This window comes from Triturus cristatus, chromosome 4_2 (genome assembly GCF_964204655.1).
Source record: "Triturus cristatus chromosome 4_2, aTriCri1.1, whole genome shotgun sequence".
In the NCBI taxonomy this organism is placed as follows: domain Eukaryota; kingdom Metazoa; phylum Chordata; class Amphibia; order Caudata; family Salamandridae; genus Triturus; species Triturus cristatus.
In genome coordinates this window covers 152,975,516-152,999,656 of record NC_140586.1, presented here as the reverse complement: position 1 = coordinate 152,999,656, position 24,141 = coordinate 152,975,516, and the positions used below count along the sequence as shown (strand labels likewise).

At 47.0% G+C, this 24,141-nt stretch overlaps 1 pseudogene; it reads left to right on the top strand.

The window, feature by feature from the left end:
- The first annotated feature begins 315 nt into the window (after positions 1 to 315).
- Positions 316 to 2,170, top strand: LOC146833221 (18S ribosomal RNA; annotated as a pseudogene).
- Positions 2,171 to 24,141: the final 21,971 nt, after the last annotated feature.

Sequence of the window (24,141 nt, the reverse complement as noted above, 5' to 3'; positions counted from 1 at the left end):
AGACGCTGCTGCCTGGCGGTCTGTAGCCTTGAACAGCACACCGTCACCCCGCTCCACTCCACCCCGCGCATTTCCACAGCAGCTCAGAACAACCATTCCGTGGGCTGCACTGCTGCCAGGCACCCCTGAGTCTCTCCCTTCTTGCAGAGATGACAGGGCCTGCCGTTGCCTGTGCGACCGCAGCTGTCCACCCCCTCCAGTGAGCCCTCCCACCCAGGTGGGCAGGCTCTTCCACAGCAGGCTCCCGAGGGGTGCCAAGGTAGGTGAGAGGATGGGCTTGTGGCTCCCAACCCACCCCATTCCAGCAGGTGCGGCTACCTGGTTGATCGTGTCAGTAGCATATGCTTGTCTCAAAGATTAAGCCATGCACATGTAAGTACACACAGCCGGTACAGTGAAACTGCGAATGGCTCATTAAATCAGCTATGGTTCTGTTGATCGCTCCATCTGTTACTTGGATAACTGTGGTAATTCTAGAGTTAATCCATGACGACAAGCGCTGACCTCTCGGTATGCGTGCATTCATCAGACCAAGACCAATCCGGACTCACCCTGCCACTTTGGTGTCTCCAGATAACCTTGGGCTGATCACATGTCCCAGTGATGGCGACGATACATTCGGATGTCTGCCCTATCAACTTTTGATGGTACTTTCTGTACCTACCATAGTGACCACGGATAACAGGCAATGAGGATTCGATTCCGGAGAGGGAGCCTGAGAAACGGCTACCACATCCAAGGAAGACAGCAGGCGCGCAAATTACCCACTCCCGACTCTGGGAGGTAGTGATGAAAAATAACTATACAGGACTCTTTCTAGGCCCTGTAATTGGAATGAATACACTTTAAATCCTTTAACGAGGATCCATTGGAGGGCAAGCCTGGTGCAGCAGCCACGGTAATTCCAGCTCCAATAGAGTATATTAAAGTTCCTGCAGTTAAAAAGCTCATAGTTGGATCTTGGGATCGAGCTAGCAGACTGCTGCGAGGCGAGCTACCGCATGTCCCAGTCCCTGCCTCTCGGAGCCCCCTTGATGCTCTTGACTGAGTGTCCGGGGATTCTGAAGTGTTTACTTTGAAAACATTAGAGTGTTCAAAGGTGGCTGGTCCCCTGAATACTTCAGCTAGGAACAATGGAATAGAACTCTGGTTCTATTTTGTTGGTTAACTACCTGATTCCCATGCTAGTTCTTCCAAAGGTTTTCGGAACTGGGACCATGATTAAGAGGGACGGCTGGGGGCATTCGTATTGTGCTGCTAGAGGTGAAATTCCTGGACCAGTGCAAGATGAACCAAAGCAAAAGCATTTGCCTAGAAATATTTCATTAATCAAGAATGAAAACTGGAGGTTCGAAGACTATCAGATACCATCGTAGTTACGACCATAGACGATGCTGACTAGTGATCCGACGGCATTATTCCCATGACCCGCCAAGCAGTTTCCGGGAAACCGGAGTCTTTGGGTTCCGGGGGGAATATGGTTGCAAAGATGAATCTTAAAGGAATTAACAGAAGAGCACCACCAGGAGTGGAGACTGTGGCTTAATTTAACTCAACACAGGAAACCCCACCCGGCCCGGACACGGAAAGGATTGACAGATTGATAGCTCTTTCTCAATTCTGTGGGTGGTGGTGCATGACCGTTCTTAGTTGGCTGGAGCGATTTGTCTGGTTAATTCGGATAACGAACAAGACTCCTCCATGCTAGCTAGTTACGTGACCCCCAGCAGTCGGCATCCAACTTCTTAGAGGGACAAGTGGCGCTCAACCACACAAGATTGAGCAATAAAAGGTCCGTGATGCCCCTAGATGCCTGGGGCTGCACACGTGCTACATTGAACGGATCAGCGTGTGCCTATCTTTCATCGACAGGTGCGGGTAACCCACTGAACCCCGTTCATGAAAGGGCTTTGGGATTGCAATTGTTTCCCATGAATGAGGAATTCCCAGTAAGTGCGGGTCAAAATCTTGCGTTGAGTAAGTCACTGCACTTTGTACACACCACCTGTCGCTACTACCTATTGGATGGTTCAGTAGGGTCCTTGGATCGGCCCCACTGGGGCTGGCAACGGCCCTGGCAGAGCGCCGAGAAGATGAGCAAACATGACTATCTAGAGTAAGTAAAAGCCATAACAAGGTTTCCGTAGGTAAACCCGCGGAAGGATCATTAATGGTGGAATGGCCTGAGGGGTCGAGCCCGGTGGTAGATGGTTGACATGCAGGTGGGGTGACCCTCCCTTATTGCCAGGTACCCGGTTCACCCAGTCCTGTGAGGCCGGGCTGAGGGTTTGCAGACTTGCACGATCCCTCCTGGTCCTACGGGAGGGACCTGCAGTGGTGCGGCTGCCTGCTCCCGGCGCTCCAGGAGCCACCCTCACCCGCAGATGGGGTGTGGGACTCCCGGGCAGAGTGCCTGGTAACCCTTTTTGAATATGCGTGAAAAAAGTGCAAAAAAGAGAATTCAGTACATTGTGTAGCAGCAGATATTCTTTGTCCAAGCCTGAACAAAGATATAATGAAAATGCCAATGATGTAGAAATGGCAAACATGAGTCTGTTCATAAAATCATGTTGTCATAAGAGTTACTACCTTCATATAGTACAAAGTTAAAAAATGAGAAACATAGGGTAAAAAAATGAGCCACTATATATAAATGTGTAGTTACAGAAAATTGTGCATATCTTCGGTATTGTTGAGGCCGTTCGCTATCTTAGTGTCAAGTGACAAGATAAAATGTGTCTCTAATTGCCAAAGGTTTTTTTCACGGTTCCCACCCAGTCCGGAAATGGGAACGGACCCCAATACTGTGTATTCTAGATCATTAAGCTTGTTATTATGGACCAACTTAAAATGCCTGGCCTCCGGATAATTAGGGTTGGAGTTAATGATAGCCTTCACGTGTTGCAGAATGCGCTTATGCACAGGGAGCTTAGTGCTGCCAATGTAATTTAAGCCACATGTGCAGCGTAATTTGTAGACAGCAAATTCTGTGCGGCATGTCAAATGTTCTTTGATGGGGAGTTTTTTGTCACTAAACGCCGTTGAATATTCAGTGCTGTTGGTGGCGAAAGTGCAAGCAGAGCATGAATTACACATAAAAAACCCTTTCTTAGTCAGCTAGGTATTTTTGGGTGTTGTTTCTGGACTTGATTTAACAAGGGCATCCCTCATAGAGGGAGCCCTTCTAAATGTGATGGCTGGTGTATCTGATGGAATGGATTTAAGTGTAATGTCTGTCAGTACTATTGGCCATTGGGAATACATGATTTTGCGTATTTTGCTCTCCTGCTGACTAAAAGTAGTAATAAGTCTTACATTTCTTTTGTCATTGTCAACATCTAGCGAGGGTGGGACCGAAGTTGTTACACAGTCTTTCTTTGGAAACAGTAACTCATCCCTAGACAATGTGTTGGCTTTTTCCAGGGCCTGATTTAGCAGTGTTTTAGTGTATCCTCGATTTAGAAAACGAAGAAAAGCTTTGTTCTAATATCTGTCACATTCAATGTTCTCACTACAAATACGGTGAATTCGTAAGAATTTGCCATGGGGTATACTCCGTATAGTGTGGTGGGGGTGTGCGCTTTCCGCATTCAGAATTGAATTGCCCGCGGTTACCTTACAGTGCAATTTAGTGTGTAGTTTACCCTCGTTCACATATACAGACACGTCAAGAAATTCAACACTGAGCTCATCAATGGTTGCTGTGAATCTAAAATGTAAGTCATTGCAGTTAATAGACTTTACAAAATCATTGGCTGTGTTCTTACTCCCTTTCCAAATCATGCATATACCGTCAATGTAACGCTAATAATACATAACATTGTTAGCCCATTCCATCTGATGTTTAACCTTGAGGACATGTTCCTCCCACCAGCCAACGTGTAAACAAGAATAGCTGGGGGAGAAGCATGCCCCCATAGCAACACCTCTTAGTTGTTGATAGACCTCTTGATCAAAAAGGAAGTAGTTGTTATAGAGGCACAGTTCTATCATGGCTATTCACATGTTATTGTGTTCACTCAAACTGATACCTCTTTCTGCCAGATAGTACTTAGCCACAGGCATACCATCTGCATGGTTAATGCTAGTGTATAAGGATTCTATATCCATTACTACTAGCAAAAACTCTGACTGCCATACCACCTTCTTTAATTTTACACAAGAAGTCTGAGGTGTCCTTTATATATATATATATATATACACACACATGTATATATGTATATATATATATATATATATATATATATATATATATATATATATATATATATATATATATATATATATATATATATATATATATATATATATATATATATATATATGTATATATATAGTAACATAATTAAAAATATTTATTTTACATATTCTTTTTTCATTTTATATTTATATGGAAATATATATCTATATATTGTAGCACAACATTTAAAATATTAAATGTAATAGAATCTAAAATAAATATGGGACATATGTAGGTAAAACGTGTTTTGCGATTCTCTAATTGCAATTTTTAGGGAATCGCAATTAGAGAATTGCAAAACGGAATGTAGGTAGGATTAGCAAAATATTTTGCGATTCCCACCTATTCCTTATTTGTGAATCCCAAATTGAGATTCGCAAATAAGGAATACCTTGCCATTCATTCCTATGGGCTAGAAGGCCCATAGGAATGAATAGGAAGACATTCTGAATTTGCGATTCTCAATTAGAGAATCGCAAATTGAGAATGCAATTTCAAGGTTGCAAGGGTGTCAATAGGACACCCTTTTGCACCCCTGAAATAAACATGTGTGCACATGTGGCGCACATACATGCACTAAGGGCATGTATGTGCGCCACATGGCACTTTGAAAAATGCAAAAAAGTGCATTTTTCAAAGAAATCGCAAATTACCACCAACCTGAGGTTGGTGGTAATATGCGATTCCTTATGCCAAAATCGCACAACTTGGGTGCTTCCTACATTGCATTTAAGGAATCGCAATTTGGGATTCCTTAAATGCATTAGCAAAATAAGGAATCGCAAATTTTGCGATTCCTTATTTTGCGTGTGAGTTTTTGTGTGCTACATAGCACACTGCCCAAATTGCGAATTTCAGCATTTGCGATCGCAATTTGGCTGCCTACATATGGCCCCTAGTTTCTTAATTATGTTAGAATATTACCTACTGGCGGTCGCCAGTAGGTAGATATAGTTAGGACCTATTTTCCATAGGAAATCCGCAACATTCTATTTGGAATAACGTTGGCGTCGATTGAGGAATCTTCGCGAAATTTTCCAAACTTTTGGCCAGCTCCGGTCCGCTCCTATCCTGAAAATTTCACGGTGATTCGTCAAGCGGGGGCCGAGAAAAAAGGGGGGTCCCAAAACGCGTTTTTCCCATGCATTTTCCCATAGGACCTGTTGACGCAGCTACAGCCCGAACTGCTGAACGGAATTACACCAAATTTGGCAAAGAGGTAGTCCTCAGTTCAGACTTGTGCCTTTTGCTTAAATGGTGTAAATCCGTTCAGCAGTTCCTGAGAAAATTAGGGTAAAAAAGTTAGTGATATCTAAGGCCGAGGAGGATCCGCGCACCCTCCCCGCACCCAGCGAGCACCCTGCCGTGCACGAGCTGAATGCTAATTGGCTGTCAACACTCCAGATCAGGACGTGTTGACAGCCATCTTGTGCCTCGGTAGAACCGAGGCACATGAAGCCCCCCAAAAAACATCGCAAAACGCGAAAAGGGGGCAGGGTAGAAACACCCTGACCCCCTAGGCCTGCTCAGGGGGTCCCACAAGGACCTCCAAGGCCAAAACAATGTATTTATTTATTTTTTAAATCACGGGATGCGCATCCCGCTGACGGAAAAAAAAACGAAGCGCGGTCTCCCGCGCTTCGTTTACAATTAGCCCCCGGGGGCAATTTTTCATAGTCATGGGGGGCCCAGAGGGGCCCCGGGGACCGCCACCCCCTGGGTCTTAAAGTTAATGTATGCAGGGGGGCTCATGGCCCCCCCGCAGCTCCGGGGACCGCCACCCCCCGGGGCTTGTTTTAAAAGTATTATAATGGGGGCCCAGGGGGGCCCTCAGCCCCAGGGACCGCCATCCCCCGGGGCTTATCTTAATGTATGTGGGGGGGCTCATGGCCCCCTTGCAGCCCCGGGGACCGCCACCCCCCGGGGCTTTGTTTTTTTTTAAACCCTGTGTGGGGGGGGCTCGAGCCCCCCCACACACCCCGGGGACCGCCACCTCCCCGGGGCACTACATATTTAAAGTAGGGGGTCCGTTACGGACCCCCAAGCCCTGGGGACCACCACCCCCGGGGCTTTAACTTAAGTGGGAGGGGGCCGCGCGGCCCCCCTCCTGGAGCCTTGTCGTGGCCCTGGGGACCGCCACCCCCCAGAGCCGGCTCCTGCAGTGTCCCGGGGTGCCCACCCCGGGACACTGCTGTTTGCAATGGCAGGGCGGGAGCCTCGCGGCTACCACCCTGCCATTGCAAACTGCTTTGCTATTTGGAAGAGAGAGCAGGGAAACCTGCTCTCTCTTCCAAATAGCAAAGCAGATTGCTTTTCCACATGGGAAAAGCTTTGCCGGCTCCCACAGGAGGCGGGGAGCCGGCGGGCTGTGGGGGACTTGGGGACCCCCCTACGGTCCCCAACGGAGGCCAGGCCCCGGGGGATGGGTCCTCGGGGCCAGTAGTGGCCACAGGAGGGGGGCAAGGCAGCCCCCCTCCCCCAAAAAAAAAAAAAAGGGCCATGCCCCGGGGATGGGGTCCCCGGGGCAAATTAAGGCCTCGTGAGGGGGGCCACGCGACCCCCCTCCACAGTTTAAAAAAGAAAAAAAAAATAGAGGGCAGGCCCTGAGGGATGGGGTCCCCAGGGCCAAAAAATAAGAAAAAGAAGGGGAGCTACACAGCCCCCCTTCTTAAAAAGAAAAAAAAAAACGGGATCGGGAGGAGGCCACGCCCCCTCCTTTCAACACTCTGACGCGTTTGCAGAGGGGGAACGAATTCCCCTTCAATACTGGGAGTCCATGGGGGCCAACTAGCCCACCAGGAACCTCCAGTATGCGCCAGGGGGCTGCGTTGCAGAGAGGTGTAATGAGGCCACGCCCCTTTTTACACCTCTCTGCAACGCAGCTCCGTGGCACTTACTGGAGGTACCTGGTGGGCTAGTTGGCCGCCAGGGGACCTCAGGATTCAAGGGGACTTAATCTCCCAACTTAAAACGGGGCGCGTTTGCACAGTGGTGAAGGTAGGGGGCGGGGCCTGAGGTGATACTGCGCAAACACGCCCTGTGACGCGTTTTAAGTTGGGGAATTCATGCCTCTTCAATCCAGAGGTCCCCTAGGGGACAACTAGCCCCCCAGGTACCTCCACTAAGCGCCACGGAGCTGCATTGCAGAGTGTTGTAAAAAGGGGTGTGGCCTCTGAACACCTCTCTGCAACGCAGCTCCCTGGCGCATACTGGAGGTACCTGGTGGGCTAGTTGGACGCCAGGGGACCTCAGGATTCAAGGGGAATTAATCTCCCAACTTAAAACACCCCACGGGGCGCGTTTGCACAGTGGTGAAGGTAGGGGGCGGGGCCTGAGGTGATATGTGTGCAAACACGCCCTGTGGCGCGTTTTAAGTTGGGGAAGTTATGGTGGCGGTGAGTGGCGGAGCGACGCGCTGCGTGCGCTGTACAGAAGCTGACCTGCAATGAAGTGTGGTCCCTGGGGGGTGCAGAGGGCGGCGTGTTGAGGACACTGTGCTGAGAAGGAATGAAGTGCTGAGCAGTCATGGCTGACGACGACGTCTTACTGCAGGACCTCTGGGGGCAGTAAATTTTGGTTGTTTCTGCGCGCGGACCCCTGCAGATTAAGGGAAAAAACGTGCCTACAGAGTGGTGGTTGCTACTTTGGCGAAGGAGGACTGCAGTCTACTGGGAGCTCACTGTGGCGCTACAATTATACTAATTGGATCGGTAGGGGTCGGCACGCTGCACAGAGTCATTGTGACCGGCCATAGGAAAACTGACCTGGCTGTTGCGGACCATGCTGGTGGAGAGGGCACAGAGATCCTGCCATCTCGCATAGTTCAAGTGTGCTTGCGCTGGAACGCAGTAAATAATGACTACAGCTGAGCTGTCGGCCCCATGCTACTGGGCGCGGGGAAGCCTGTGTTGGTTGATAGCTGAATCGGATCACGCTGGATCCCCCTGAAATACTCGGGCAGGAAGTACAAAGCCAGAAAAAAATACGCCACACACCTCGGACAAGTGGTATGTCGTGGTGTGCGCCAGTGGAGGGTAGTGCCCGTAGGTGGACAATGCCATTGCGCGGACTGAGCGTAGAGGAAACTAGACAGGAGTCGCAATTTTGGAGGCCGTTCGAAGCCAGTGCATCTGCGCTTGCGGAGTAGCTGTCCAGCCTGACTCTGACAGGCCCACTCAATCCGGGGTAGATTGCAGATCGTGCCGACGGTGGCAGACAGTGACCAGTATCGGACAGCTCGGCGAGATACGCAGTAGCACGTAATCCTGCGCCAGGCGACGGATAGCAGAACGGAAGGCGGGTCTGCCTCGAACCCTCATTGTTGCGAGTCGCCAAGCGCTAGCCAGGATGGGTAAACCGGACACACGCCAACCAAGAATAACTTTTGAGAAAAAATCCAACAAGGCACCTGACGGCAAAACTAGCCAGCAGAATCAAACGGAGGAGGCGGCCTTGGCGCTGCTGCCGATAGAGGACATTCGCTCAATGTTCAAAGATCTGAAATCAAGTATCCAGGGCCTGGACTCTAAGATGGACTCCCTGGCGGACAGGTTGGACAGGATGTCGCAAAGGGTAGACAAACAGGAAGGCCGAATGACAGCGCTGGAAACCAGGGTTGCGGAGACCGAAGAGGGACATATGGAACTGGACAAGAAAATGCGCAAGATAGACGGGGTGTTGTGCGCAATCACGCTAAAGAATGAGGATTTGGAAGCACGGTCAAGAAGAAACAACATACGAATCACGGGAATATCGGAATCAACAGACATGGAAAACATGGAGAAGTACGTAGAGACTATAATGAAGGACCTCTTCGGAAGCGCCCTGTCCGCCATGTTCTTAGTGGAGAGGGCTCACAGAACGCTGGGCCCTAAGCCACGACCAGGAACACCACCACGCCCCATCCTAGCGAGGATCCTAAACTACAGGGATCGAGACATGATACTTAGAATGGCGCGAGAAAAAGGAGACATACAATACAATGGTAACAATATAGCGCTCTACCCTGACTTCAAGCTAAAAGTCCAGGCGGCCCGCAGAGAGTTCCTGCCAGCCAAGAAGATTTTTCAACAGATGAGCACCAGATACTCATTGATCTATCAAGCCAAATTGAAGGTCCAGGTGTTGTAAATTGGCAGCGATTGGCTTAGCATTAGTGGAATCCATCTTGTATTTAGAGGCTATCTTGTCCATTTTGCGGAATCCATTTTTTATTTCTGACAGCCATTTTGTTTGCCATGTGCTCACCATGTGCTTTGTCCTCCCTCAGTGTTGACTGCTCTTGTAATCTGCCTAGAAACGAACTATATTTAGCATTTTCCACCTTTGCACATGCCCAGTGAGTTTTCAACTGTCCTTGCAGCTGTTAGTAGTATGTAACTGTCAAGATGTGTTTACTAGCATTGGCAAACTGATAACTCCTCCTACTTGTCGACTGTGCATTTCTATATGACCTTATATGTACATATAATCTTCTACTGTACTGTACCGCCCTCTTTCAAGCCCCTGTGTGGGTATAAAAGGACCATGCTCCTTCTGTTTGGTGTGCTACTTCGTTCAATACCGAAGGGTGCTGTGTGAATGTAGTTCCACCTCATGAGGTTTATTAAACTTTGTATTTTCTATTCCAGTTTCTGTGCCAACTTCTTCCTATTGGTCTGAGGACTCTGTGCAGAGAAGGGCGAACCCCTTGCACTGGTAGGCCTAGCTGAGGTCCACTTCTACACAGGGTCCCAGAAGGCCTACATTTTTTACAGATGCGAAGGCGGCTTTAGCGTACGCAAAGAAGATTGCCAAGGAGCAGAAACAGGGCAGTAGCTCGACGAACCCTACCGAGGCAAACAATCTGAGTGACAATGACTGAGGACCCCGGCAGATTACCATGGCTGTGCAGATAAGTATACAATAAAGAGCCTTTACACATATAGGAGGAGAACGACAGAGGAAAGTCCCTCCACATATGAAACTGCGATGTTGGCACATGTTAAAATGTTTGTAGACTTCTGTTTTGTCTGAAGCACAGTCGGATTTTGCTGTAGACATATAAGCTCTCTATGTTTTGTGGCAGTAAGCACTAACCTCGGCCACCCTGCCATGAGCGCAGGGGTGTAAAGCCGGCGGACCCACGTTCCCCATGGGATGATTCCCTTAGGGTTCCTAACTCGGAGCTCTTATTTACAGTTGAAGGGTTTAGGTGGGAGGGTATCACAACCTGTTTGGGTGGTTGGTGTGGGCGGGGAGGGGGGGTTTGTAATGCATATTCTGAAACACCTGCCACAAGGAAAATGTGCACCTCGTTGTGTGTTGTGGTTGACACGTGGGATTGCTTACCTGCTACTTATTGCAAATGAAGTTGTGAAGTCTGATACTTGGGTCAAAACTTTGAGGTTTTCTGTTGTAGAGGGAGCTACGTCATCCGCAATGTGTCCATCTACTCAATATCTATACTCGACATGTCACACCTAAAATGTCTCACATGGAATGTAAGAGGTCTGAACGACCGTAGGAAGGCGAGACTGGTATACTCATACCTCGCTAGACATGGAGTGGACATATGTCTACTGCAGGAAACACATCTAACCGGGGATATGGCACGCATGCTTAGACATAACAGATGGGGTGAGGTGGTGGACTGCGGGTACTCCAACTACTCACGGGGAGTGGCTATACTTATACGTAGGGGACTGCAGTGGCGCACGCACAGCACATTGTTAGATAGCGACGGACGATATATATTACTGCAAGGCACCCTATATAATACGCCCATGGTGATCATAAACACATATGGCCCGAACACGGATGCTCCGGCCTTCTTTCAACATATTAGGCACATGGTGCAGTCCTTGGCTCCTGCTGCGGTGGTCTGGGGCGGAGATTTCAATGTGGTCCTCTCCGAGGAGGTAGATCGGCGGGGATCATCACGGGAACACCATCCGAGAGCAGCCGCAATGCTCCAGGATATTAAGTCTGAACTAGAGTTGGTGGACTCCTGGAGAATGCTACACCCAACCCTTAGAGAAGGGACATGCGTGTCACACCACCGTAGTGCATGGTCGAGGCTTGACTACTGGCTATTATCCAGAGACATGCACACATGGGTCACTGAAGCGATGCACCACCCGCGCACTCTTTCGGACCATGCACCTGCACAACTGACACTTAAAGTACCAGATCCCTATACAACCCCATTCAGTTGGAGATTTCCCTCGGGAGCGCTGCTGGACCAGGTATTCCGCGAAGAATTACGGGGAAAGATAGAGGAGTATTTTATATTTAATGAGGGAACAGTGGAATCCCCGGGCATGCTATGGGAGGCATTTAAAGCTGTAATACGAGGTGACTGCATAGCGCTAAAGCAAGGGGTACTTAGAGATATACGTAACACACTACAAACACTGGAGAGGGAGATAGGTGAGCTTGAATGTGCCAGGGAGCGTGCCCCATCCAAGGCTATTGCAGCGCAGATCCGAAATAAAATGTCGGAATTCCAAGCAGAAGCGGAAAGGGAAACAGCATATTTATACAAGCATGCTAAGGCGCGATGATATGGAGAAGGGGATAGAGCCGGGAAAACGTTAGCAGGCCTATTGAGAGCACCCAAGGGAGCTGACTATATAACTGAACTGTCTACAGAAAACGGTGAAAGGTCAGAACACCGCCAAAAATCCTCACCACAATGACCAGATACTATGAAAAGCTCTACACTTCCCACTCCAATTTATCACAGTCTGACATAGTAGATTACTTGGACACTATGGCACTGGCGTGGTTTAGTGACAGTGCTAGACAATACATGGAGCTCCCCATCACGGTTGAAGATATTAAACAAGTGATTGGAAGTATGCCGGCGGGAAAGGCTCGGGAGCGGACGGGCTGACTGCAGCCTTTTATACGGAATATTCTGATTTAATAGCCCCACGCCTCCTACAGGTATATATGGAGGCGGTGGAGACAGGGTTCCTCCCTCCCACCCTACGTGAGGCCACCATTATCGCCCTGCTGAAGCCAGATAAAGATCCTACTGCACCTGATTCGTACCAGCCCCTTTCCCTAATAAATTTAGATGCAAAAATATACGCCAAACTCATTGCAAACCGGCTGCAACCTATACTGCCGCAGATAGCGCTGCCGGACCAATCTGGTTTTATACCGGGTCGCTCAACAGCCCATAACTTGCGTATGCTGTTTGGTCTGCTACATTATTTAGCTCCACATGTGCAAGCAATAGCCACGTTGTTAGATGCCACAAAGGTATTTGATTCGCTGGAGTGGCGCTTCCTGTTTACACTGCTGCCCCGCTTAGGTTTAGTCCCCTATTCATCAGTCAAATACAGGTGCTATATGCAGGCGATGTGGCACGAGTCAAGATTAATTGTCAAATGTCGGAGCCTTTTGCCATAACAAGGGGAACAGGACAGGGATGCCCACTGTCGCCCTTGTTGTTTGCCATCGCCACTAAGCCATTGGCAGCCCGGCTGCGCCAGCACCATACGCAGCGGAGCATAGGATTTACGTCTCGGGGACTGTTGATTTCTATGTATGCAGACGATATGATAATATATCTAACTAACCCGAAAGAAAACTTCGTAGCTGTAATGAGAGAGATTGTCCGCTATGGTGGGCTCACAGGAATCCAGGTAAACTGGTCAAAATCGTGATCTTTCCACTCACAGATGACACCACCCCAGTAGACGTAGAATTCCCTATTCAGTGGGCAAATGGTGAAGTTAAGTATTTGGGAATATGGGTGAGCAGATCACTCCAGGAAATATGGCTTGCGAACTATGGGAAAGTAATGGACTGGATAGAGAGCAAGAAAAAGCGATGGAGACAACTTCCACTATCACTGATGGGCCGCATATCCATCATCAAGATGGTAATCCTGCCCAAACTATTATACTTGTTTGTAAACATCCTGATGCCGTTGAATACACACTTTTTCCGGAAACTGAGATCCAATATGATATATCTGGTGTGGGCGGGCAAGCAGCCTAGGGCTGCCTGGAAGCTGCTGACCCTGCCATTTGCGCAGGGAGGACTGGGAGCTCCCGATTTCGAACTCTATGCATACAGCACACAAGCGCAGTACTTGCACTTCTGGCAGCACCCAACGCCATTTCAGCCACACGTGGCTGTAGAAATACATAAAATAGCCCCCATGCCTCTAAACACAGCAATCTACCAGCCTTACCAGAGACCCCACTCAGAAATTGACATGGTAGAAACCATGAGGTGGGCATGGACAGGAATTGCGCAGAGGGCCAAGCTTGAGGAACTATACGCCCCATCCATGCCAATAGGGGGTAACCTGTTACTGACTCCATTAATGGACAAAGCCATTGCATTAAGAGCAAAGACACATGCATTGGAAAGGGGCGGCGATCTATTCCCGGGAGACACGTTTCTGTCGTTACAACAAATGTGTAACCCCGATACACCCACGGCATCTGACATGTTGTTGTACTATCAGATTAGGGCTGCATGCCGTGCTAGATACTCGTCATTTCCACAAGCGCCTCCTGCACTGCCTGCACTAGAGAATATATTGGTTAACCCCTCACCCCGCAAATTGATTACGCGAATCTACAGTATAACATAAAAAGAGTCACCTATAATCATATGCACCACAAGAGCAGATTGGGAGAATGACTCCAATCTCATAATCACAGATAAACAATGGCAATATTGCTGTTCACAATTAGAAAACCTCTCCCCTAACTATAGACTAAGACTAATTCATTTTAACTTTCTGCATAGATTGTACCGGACGCCCTCCCAACTGCATATGTTATGTTATGTTATGTTATGTTATGTTAATTTATTTCTTCTATAGCGCTCGGCTACTCCGAGGAGCATCCCGGCGCTTTGATGAAGAATATCGGCAGGCAAAACAAGACATAACAACTAAAAAAGCAGACAGAAGAGAAGGATCAAGTTTATTTAGTAAAAAGTTTATTTAGTAAAAAGACACGTTTTAAGCTCTTTTCTAAAAGCAAGGAGACTGGGAGCCTGTCTAAGAGAAAGTGGTAGTTCATTCCACTCCTTCGGGGCTAGGTAGCGGAACGATCGACCTCCCATCCTTGCACGCCTGATAACCAGGACTGTCATTTTGGATAGACAAGATGATCTCAAAGACCTGCTGGGTACATATCGGGAGAGACGTTTCCTTATGTACTTAGGGCCAGATCCTTGTAAAGCTTTGAAGGCAAAAGTCAGGCACTTAAAAAGAATTCTTTTAGCGATCGGTAGCCAGTGTAAAGAATTCAGTAAAGCCGTGGCACCTGCTCTTCTCGGGAGCCCGTAAATAGCACGGGCTGCCGAGTTCTGGACCACTTGCAAACGGGTCAAAAGATATTTTGGTAGACCCAAGAAAAGGGCATTTGCGTAGTCCAGTCGAGATCCGATCAAGGCCTGAACAATAATCTTCCTATGCTGGAAAGACACTAGAGGAAGAAACTTCCTCAGCATCCGTAAAATGCCAAAGCATTTACCTGAGAGGCACGAAACATGTGGCCCAAAGGACAATTCACTGTCCACAACCACTCCCAAATTTTTAGCCTTGAGAGACACGTTGTCAGGTGGAAACAGATCTTGTGGCCACCAAGCTTTCCAGTCTGGTTCACAGGTGCAACCAAAAAAGAGCAGCTCCGACTTATCGGAATTGCACTTTAATCCATTATACCTGAACCACTCAAAAACCGCACCAAGGCACTCCCTGATCTGTACGCCGTTGAATGACCCGCCCCTATCACAAGTGAACAGGAGCTGGGTGTCATCGGCGTAAGATACGATCTGGGCGCCAAAAGACTCCGCGACTACCGCCAGAGGGGCCATAAAGATGTTAAATAGCATGGGGCTAAGAATGGAACCCTGCGGTACCCCTACCTCTAGTGGAGCCATATCAGCGGAGAAAGGGGGCGCCCAGATCGTTTGCCGGCGGCCAGCCAGAAAAGATTTAAGCCAATTCCACACCGTTCCCCGAATGCCGCTCTCCCAGAGTCTTACAAGGAGGCGATCATGAGGGACGTTGTCGAAGGCCACCGACAGATCTAACATTACCAACATGGCCCTTCCTCCAGAGTCGAGTACTTCCCTGATGGCATCCGTGACCTCGAGAAGAGCCGACTCCGTGCTGAAATTTGCACGGAACCCAGATTGAGTGTCATGCAACAGGTCGTTTCCTTCGATGAAATTGGAAATCGTCCGATGTGCAAATTTCTCGGCCACTTTCGCCAGGGCAGGGAGAAGGGAAATAGGGCTATAGTTGGCATGGATGAGGGGGTCCAAGGTAGGCTTCTTGATCAATGGCAGGATCAGAGCATGTTTCCATGCCTGCGGGACCACTCCCGTTGACAGCGAAGAATTCAGAAGGGAGTTCAGCAAGGCATTTAAAGCGGGTGCCACCTTCCCCAGATGTTTAGCCGGGCACGGATCAAGTGGAGAACCTGATTTCAAGCTTGACAAAAGCTCGAGAGAAGTGTCAAGGCATAGATGTGGAAATTGTAAAAGAGAAGGGCCTAGACCCTCCCTACATGAAGGGGGGGATGAGGGACCCACGACCGACTGAGAGCTAGGGTGGAAAAGAGAGGCTTGAATGGTTGTGATTTTACTGGTGAAGAAAGTTGCAAGCTGTTTTATCCATACTTCTGAATGAGTATGAGATGGTGTACAGATAGCTGGAGAGGTGAAATCCAGAACAACTTTAAAAATTTCTTTACAGCCATTTTCAGCCTCATCAATTCGACGCTCAAAATAGGCCTTTTTTTCATTCCAGATAGAATGGGCATCTACCCGGACACGAAATGCTGGAGATGTGGGGCCCAAGAGGCCACATTCTCCAATCTGGCATGGTACTGCAGACCTGTTGAGGGCTTTTGGATGGCAGTCTTGGGGCATATCAAGCAAATAACTAACACCGAGGTAAGGGCATCCCCGCTGACGGCACTCCTGGGCTACGTGGCAGAAGTACCGAAGAAGTCCCGAAAACTTACGTCCATGCTGCTCTTGTTAGCTAAAAGGCAGGTTGCGCTTAATTGGAAGAAGCGATGAGCCCCTACAATAGCAACATGGTTGAATAATGTAATATACTGCAAGGACCAGCTGTCCAATTATTGGGAATTAATGCCTAGCAGATCCAGACCTTTGGATATTTGGCAACCATTTGCCACCTTGCTTGATGCGGGAGGTTCAGACCTATGCAGGAACTAAGCATATATGCTGTGGTAGAGCGGCCGGGGCTGGGGGTAATCACTAACCATTTCGGACTGGGATCTAGGGCAAGGGGAACAAGAGATGTAACTCCAGGACAAGTGACATGAAAGGGTATGGACGATCAGACCAACTACATCATTCATATGCATCACACGACATACAGGGTGGCACTACAGTCCATTCGAATATGGTAGGTGGGAGGGGGCGGGGGGGTTATTGGTAAGTTAAATCAGGGTTTATTGTAAATAAACTCATGACATATGCTGTGACAGGCTTATCAAAAGACAATGGGATGCTACTACACAAATGTTTGACTTTGCTGCCGGCCCGCTGGGTTGTAGGCATGAAAGCCGTGTCTTGTTAGTCAAGGAATATTACAATTGGTGCTGCCGGCCTCCGGGTTGTGTGCATACAGCTGTGTCGTGAAAGCTTGTGTAAATAAAAAAAAATAATAAAAAAATATTCCTCTAAAATCTGACGAACTATGAATTCCGATTTACTCACCTGTAATCAGGAGAGAACCCTGGGCTGCATCTTTTAGCCCAGCACTGACTCTGAAAAGTAATTCTAAGCGTACTTACCAGTAACTTGTATTTCCTTTCGTAGGAATCCATTGTGTGGTTATCAGCAGCAAATGTTCTAAGTGTCCATTTATGAAACGTTTGTCTAAAATCAGCCGAACTACGAATTCCGATTTACTCACCTGTAATCAGGAGAGAACCCAGTGCTGCATCTTTTAGCCCAGCACTGACCCTGAAAAGTAATTCTAAGCGTACTTACCAGTAACTTGTATTTCCTTCCATAGGATTCCATAGTGTGGTTTTCAGCAGAAAAGTTTCTAAGTGTCTATTTTCACAAACTAAAAATATTCCCTAAAAAATCGTCTGTATGACTTGAACACATTCTTTCAACTGTTTACAGGAGGTTGGCCAGTGCTGGATCCAGGATCCACCACTGAGTAAGAAAAAGTAACGATAACACTACTTACCTGCTAAGTGAATTTACTGCCATAGGATAACATTGGTGATTCTATGTGAAAAATTTTCTGTCAACTTTTAAAATACAATAATATTCCTTAAAAATAACTACTGTAACCAAAACGCTTTTACTCAACTGTTTACAGGAGATGTCCAAGGACTGAATCTAGGATCCAGTCCTGTGGTTAGAAAAGTAATCCATAAAGTAACTAATTGCATTTAACTAGAAATTCACATTGAGCTCAATGTTGCTTTGTGTTTGAAATTGTGTTGGCCATTGCAACAACTGTAACTACTGTACTTAAAAGTCTGTTGCCTATTTGCAAAGTATTTAAACTAAAGTAATTCATTCTGAGAAAGTATATTTTCTATTGTAATGTATAATGTAATTATAATGTAATAAAAAAAATATCTAAAAATGAATAGTTTAAAAAATGTAGTAAATCAGTATAAAATAAATCAGTATAACAATTAATACATTAAAAAATGTCATTTACAAAACCTTTGAAATTCACTGAAAAAACCATAGGTTTCAGGCCTGATAAAGTTAGGAATTAGCATTTAAAAAACCTTTGAAATTCACTGAAAAAACCATAGGTTTCAGGCCTGATATAGTTAGGAATTAGCATTTAAAAAACCTTTGCAATTCAATGAAAAAACCATAGGTTTCAGCAGTGGTCGAAGTGGGGGGAAAAAAGTAGGGGAACTGTGGGCACAGAATCGGAGGGCGGGAATAACCCAAGGATTGGATCGGTGGGCGGAGCTGGAGGTGTGGCCAGAATGGGCAACCATCCCAATTTTTAGCTTTTGTTTGCCATTTCACTGCCCAGTTTAATCAACCAATGGATACACATGATTATTTAAGGTTATAATGAGTTAATTACATTCAGAAAGTGGGATATGCTTCTAATCACAGAATGTCCTAAATACGACAAAATGTGGAAGCACAAGCCATTTGTCTCCGAGACATGGAGTTTCTGTTATCAGCACTTCTTCCTTTTTCCACAACAGCAGTTCAAACATGAATGGCAAAATATCCTAGTTTACAAATGTTTTCTATATAATTATGGCTCTGCATCATTTGCCTCATAATGCAAGATCTGCTGCATGATCTGACCATTTAAACAAATAAATTGTTTGTAGCTCAAACGTATCAAAAGTTAATAAAAAATGTGACTTGCGTTGCTGCGGAGTGGATGGCCTATTGCAAAAGTTGACTGATCACCTTTCTCACTGCTACATTTGTATGTTACATTGGTACTAATAAGGCAAAATCTTTCCAGAGACGGTTAGCGTGGGTACACATGTCAAAATAATAAAATATCAGAAAATGTACTGCATTATACTTCAGCCTTTTTTTAAAACCTATTTTAGTCAAGACTGCGGCATAATTTTGTCCTCCTTTGCTGCATAATTAATTCCAGTGGCCCCACAGCAGGCAGCACATGTTAAATGTGCTTGTGAATGAAGCAGAGGGATTGTAAAGTTTGCAAACTTAGTTCAGTGTGAGTGCAAATCCTGCATTGCCAATCCCTGGTGAGTTGCAGCTACTACTGCTGAAACAAGGCCAATGGAGTTACCCATGGGTGAGGCAGACTAGCCTCAAGGGCAGGACCGGCGTTCGCACCGGTGGCACCCTGTGCATTAATGTTTGTTGGTGCCCCCCAATGACCACCTCCGCCACGGATTCTCTCACTACCACCCTTTAACACTGCCTCTCCAGTCTCTATAACCACACTCTCTCTCAGATGCATTTAATTTGATTTACAGCGCCACTCGTACAATTGTAGGTTGTCAGAGCACTTTACATCACACACATTACACAATCAATATGTGTGTAAATCACTGTATAGAAAATTTTACATAAGACTAAGGACTACAAGATGTAGGAGTATAGTTTAATAGTGATTGATCTGGAGAAACACAAACTCCTAATTTAAACGTAATACCATGATTGGGGGTTCTCTTTAATAATCAGAATTGATTTCTATCCAAAAGAACACTCTTTGCAACATTAGGATAATCAAAGACTGGGGAAAAGAACATAACACTCTAATTTATACCTTGCAGTTTGCATGCAGCTCTTAGATGACAGTTAATAGCTCACTGTTCTATGTTAGGATTTTAACTTATAAACTGCAAGTAACAAAAGGATCTCTCTGACAAAGTCAGTAGCCCACTGACCTATTTACATTATGTGCACTTTGCGAACTGCCTGGTACATGTTCTTTGCAGCAGGCCCTTTAACCCTCTGAGCTACCTTTCCATGAGTCAAAACTTCCACTAGACAAAACTCCGATCTCTCTCTAGGAAGAACATTAATCACCAGAGTCATCATGACATTTGTATTGTTGCCGAGAATTGCTGGAAGCCACGAAGGAGGCAGCAAGTGTTTTTAAAACCATAATATACTTGCAGAAATTATGCGTCCACCCAAAGTCAGCACCCGGTGCATTCACACCGGTTGCGCCGCCCTAGAGCTGGCCCTTCTCAAGGGTCCTGTGATCTCAGTGACAGAGTCACTGTTGCTCTAGGGTGTGCTGCTTCGTAGGCCTGCCTGCAAGACTGGAGGTGAACTTCAGTATGTATTGTGGTGGACAATCCTTGAAGGTTAACCTACACTTGTCATGCTAGGGTTCACCTGCTGGTGCTAAGACACCAGGGCTTCCAAGGTCTTGCGAAACCTTCTATGGTCTAGCATGGGATTGTGCTCTCTCAGGAGAGTGGTCTGGGGGATTGGTTATTAAGGCTGAACCTGGTTCACCAGTTCCAAATTTAGCAGCTTTAGCCATAGTGCCACATCCTCTCCCCCACTGAACACCAAACTGCCCCACTGAGAAAAACTCACACTGCCTTCAACTACAACCCAATTGTTGCCGGCTATAAACACCTGGATGCGGCTCAATTTAAATTAGGCACTAGACAAGAGCAATATGCGTCCTACAGAAAAAGTGTAACATCATCTTGGGAAAAGCAAACACTCATAGGGAATGCAAAATTTAGCAAACCATGTGAAATGTAAGCAGGAACAACATGGTTACCTTAACGCTTTTACACTCACTATTCAGAAATCAGTGAGCGCTTTTGCCTGAAAAGTTAAGTACATGACTACAGGGCCCTTCCATTGCTTATATCTGTACAAAATGTAAGCAGTATTGTAAAAAGACCATGGGGCATATTATCAAGCACGGCGTTAAAATTATCGCCGCTTTAGCGGCAGAAAACTGCCGCTAAAGAGGCGATAATGGGCTTGATAATATGCCCTTGAGAATTCCAATAGAAGCCTATGCTGACACCAGAACATGGGCTTCTATTGGAAATCACAAGGGCATATTATCAAGCCCATTATCGCTGCTTTAGAGGCAGTTTTCCGCCGCTAAAGCGGCGATAATTTTAACGCCGTTTCTTGATAATATGCCCCCACATCCCTGAACGCAGAGCCTCAGTACACATTTTGTTTTCCAATCCATGCATTGTAGTACCTCCAGGATTGGTGCACTAATTCCAAGCCCGGGGAAAACAAAAACAAGAAAACAAAAATAGCACCACTAGCAAACTCTGTAAAAGTGGCGCTAATGTGTTTCAGTCTGAATTAAATCAATCTGGCCAGTTTGCTACCACTCTCTTACTTTATTTTTCATAGTTTTAACCTTTTATTCCAGATGCTTACTTTGGAATTAAAATGTCAAAAGAATACAACACTTCCAGCAAAAGTGTTTTGTTTGTTTTTTGATCCATGTCACAGGGGAGCAAATAAAAGAGAGGAAAGGGAGCGAGAGCCCCTTCTTGAAGTCACGGTTTTCAGTAAGAGAAGAACTGCTAGATGGAGAGAGGGAAGAAGGAAAGAGGGAAAGAGTGAGGGGGGCAGCTGAAGCGGCAGAGCAGAAGCGGACACGGTGGGCAAGAAGGAAAAGACAGAGTCCTGTTACTTCTCTGCCGCCCCGCCCCTCACAAACGCCAGGAATGCCAAGCTTTATTTATAGGAGATGGCGATTTCTTGCGTCCTGGGACGCATTTTCAAAATAAATAAGTAGGGGAACGGAATCTTTGGAATTTAAGAAGTAGGGGCACGCCGTGCCCTGCCGATCCCTCCCACTTCGACCACTGGGTTTCAGGCCTGATATAGTTAGGAATTAGCATTTAAAAAACCTCAGAAATTCACTGAATAAACAATAGGTTTTAGGGGTGTTATAGTTAGCTGGACATTTCACTCGAACAAAACCATTGAAATTCCTCCGATATAGATAGTTGTACTAACTACATCTCGCGCGCCCGCAATCCACTGCTGATGATGTCACATGTTACATCATTCATGACATGGTCAGTGACATCACTGATGACATCAGTGATGTCACTGACCATGACCAACTCCGTCTCACCACTTGTCCAAAGGAATGGATATGGACCACGGTATTTGCAAAAGCAATTTATTTGTGCAAAGTCGCCATTACGCCTTTCAACCTGCTCGAAGCTTTGATCACATGTATATATATATTTTTTTATCATACATATTTACAAAAAAATCAACAGGGACGTTAGTTATAGTTAGGTTCTGAATTTACACACACAAAACCATAGAAAATCAGCAGTTGTTGTTAGAGTTATCTCAAGAAACTATAACTCGTGCCCTAAGGTAATTAACTCGTGCCTGCGCCATTCACAGTTTTCTCATCAATAATTTTACTGCAAATGTTGAATTGAGATTATTGATTATTTCACAGAAGATGTCATTAGTGATGTAATATGTGGGGTAATTAGCAGTGCATGGTGAGGGTGTGATTTATAGTTACCTTAGGGCACAAGACGCGTGGGAGGCCGAAAAGCCTCTTGTGTGATGAAGAATAAAGCACCGGTTTTCCTTTTGTTCCCCATGTGAGGGCTACCATTTGTGTTGTAGTACAAACTTTACAGGCTGGCATGCTCCTCTAGCCATTGTGCTCCTCCTCCCCGTGAATCCTTAGATCTCTCCAGCACCTAATCCGCCTTATCTCCAAAGAGACGGGTGCCATCAAAGGGCGTGTCAATGACTGAAGCTTGGACGTCCCCAGAAAAGCAAGGCGTTCTCAGCAAGGCGTTGCATCTGAGGGCCACTGTTGATTAAACCACTCTGCCCAGCGAGTCGGTCATGTCCAATCCACAACATATAGTGAACTTTGCTGCACCTCTCCAATCTATGAATGCTTGGGAGAGAATGGCCCAGGCCTCCTTCGGGACCTGTGGCAGCAATTGCGCAAACATTTCCCATAGCATGTGGGAGTAGCGGCCCAATAAGCATACAGTGTTCACTGACTACAATGCAAGGCTGGCAGAAGAAAAGCTATCTTTTCCCAAGCCTCTTGGAATCCCTGTCCGTAGTGGGGGCAGGGAACAAGCCATGGGAAGTGGTGGCTTTGACCACCAAGCTCTCCGCAGTAGGGTAAGGAAATTTGGGTCCCTTGAAGTGAGGCTGTGGTGGCGGGCAATCATCCTATTCACAGGAGCCCCTGTACTGGGTTTGGGCCAGGTCTCCAGAAGGATGTCGTTGAGGGCTTTGTTGAACACAAAAGGGGTTCAGAGGAGGAGATTCCCGGTTGCAGCACCTCTGTCAAGATGTTGGTCTTGACTGCCACCGAGGGCAACTCAAGGTCAAAGACCTCAGCTGCCCTCCGCACCACCACTGCGTATGTAGGCAAACGACCTTTACAACGCGGTTGTTACACCGCGGTATGTTTACATAGCGGTCATTACAACGCAAGTCGTTACAATGACTTGAGCTGGATGGCGCTACACACTAAGGAATAGTATGATTTACCATTCCAACACCTTTCCTACTGTTACGTAGGCTGGAGTTGGAATAGAAAATCATACTATTCCTAAGTTCAGCGCCCTCCAGCGCAAGTCGTTGTAACAACTTGCGTTGTAATCCCTGCGATGTAAAGTACCGCGGTGTAATGGCCGTTTTGTAACGTCACATATTCCGTATGTAGCTCCCTCCTCCGTAGCCATGGTAGGAGAGAAAACATGCCGGTATCTGGAAATGTATCCAGTCCGCTGGCATCACCCATTTCCTCACACCCGTCCATATCCTGATCATAAGGTTGGTATTGTAAAGGGTCCAGCGACCCCTCCCATTTCTCCCCGAGGCCGACCCCTTCGGAATAGGCCTCAGGATCTGACCTAGGACACAGGTGTCCTATCAGTGCCAGAATCGGTGTCGGTCGACGTGGCTCGAGCTCCGTGTCAGATTCGGGGATGATGACAATGGGGCTGGCACCAGGAACAGTGGCACCAGGGAAGGTCATGACCAGATCCCTGGGGGCCCACTGGAGCTGGGATTGGAGCCATCAGCACTGAACCAGATTGGGCCTCCTGTGACCCTGCGGGCCCGAAAGTGTGCCAGAGGGGTCGGGCAGCTCAAATATGAGTTGCATGGCCTCAGGGTACAACTCGGGGGTACACGCAGGCACACGGCGTACACCCACTATTTCCAAAGGGTGGATGCCGGCACCCCTGCCAAGAAGTTGGGCCCCACAGAAATATGTTGAACTTGTCCCAATTTCATTTTCTGACACCGGGATACGTTCAGCAGCTCCTGCACGTTGTCTGCTTTTCATTTTCAGCAGGAACGTGCAGGCAGCTAGGGGGCTTTTTTTACCCCTCCAGCAGTGCCAAAGATAAAGGCAGAAGTTAAGGGGCCATCAGGTCTCCTTTTGATTGAGTATCGGCTGGGAGGCG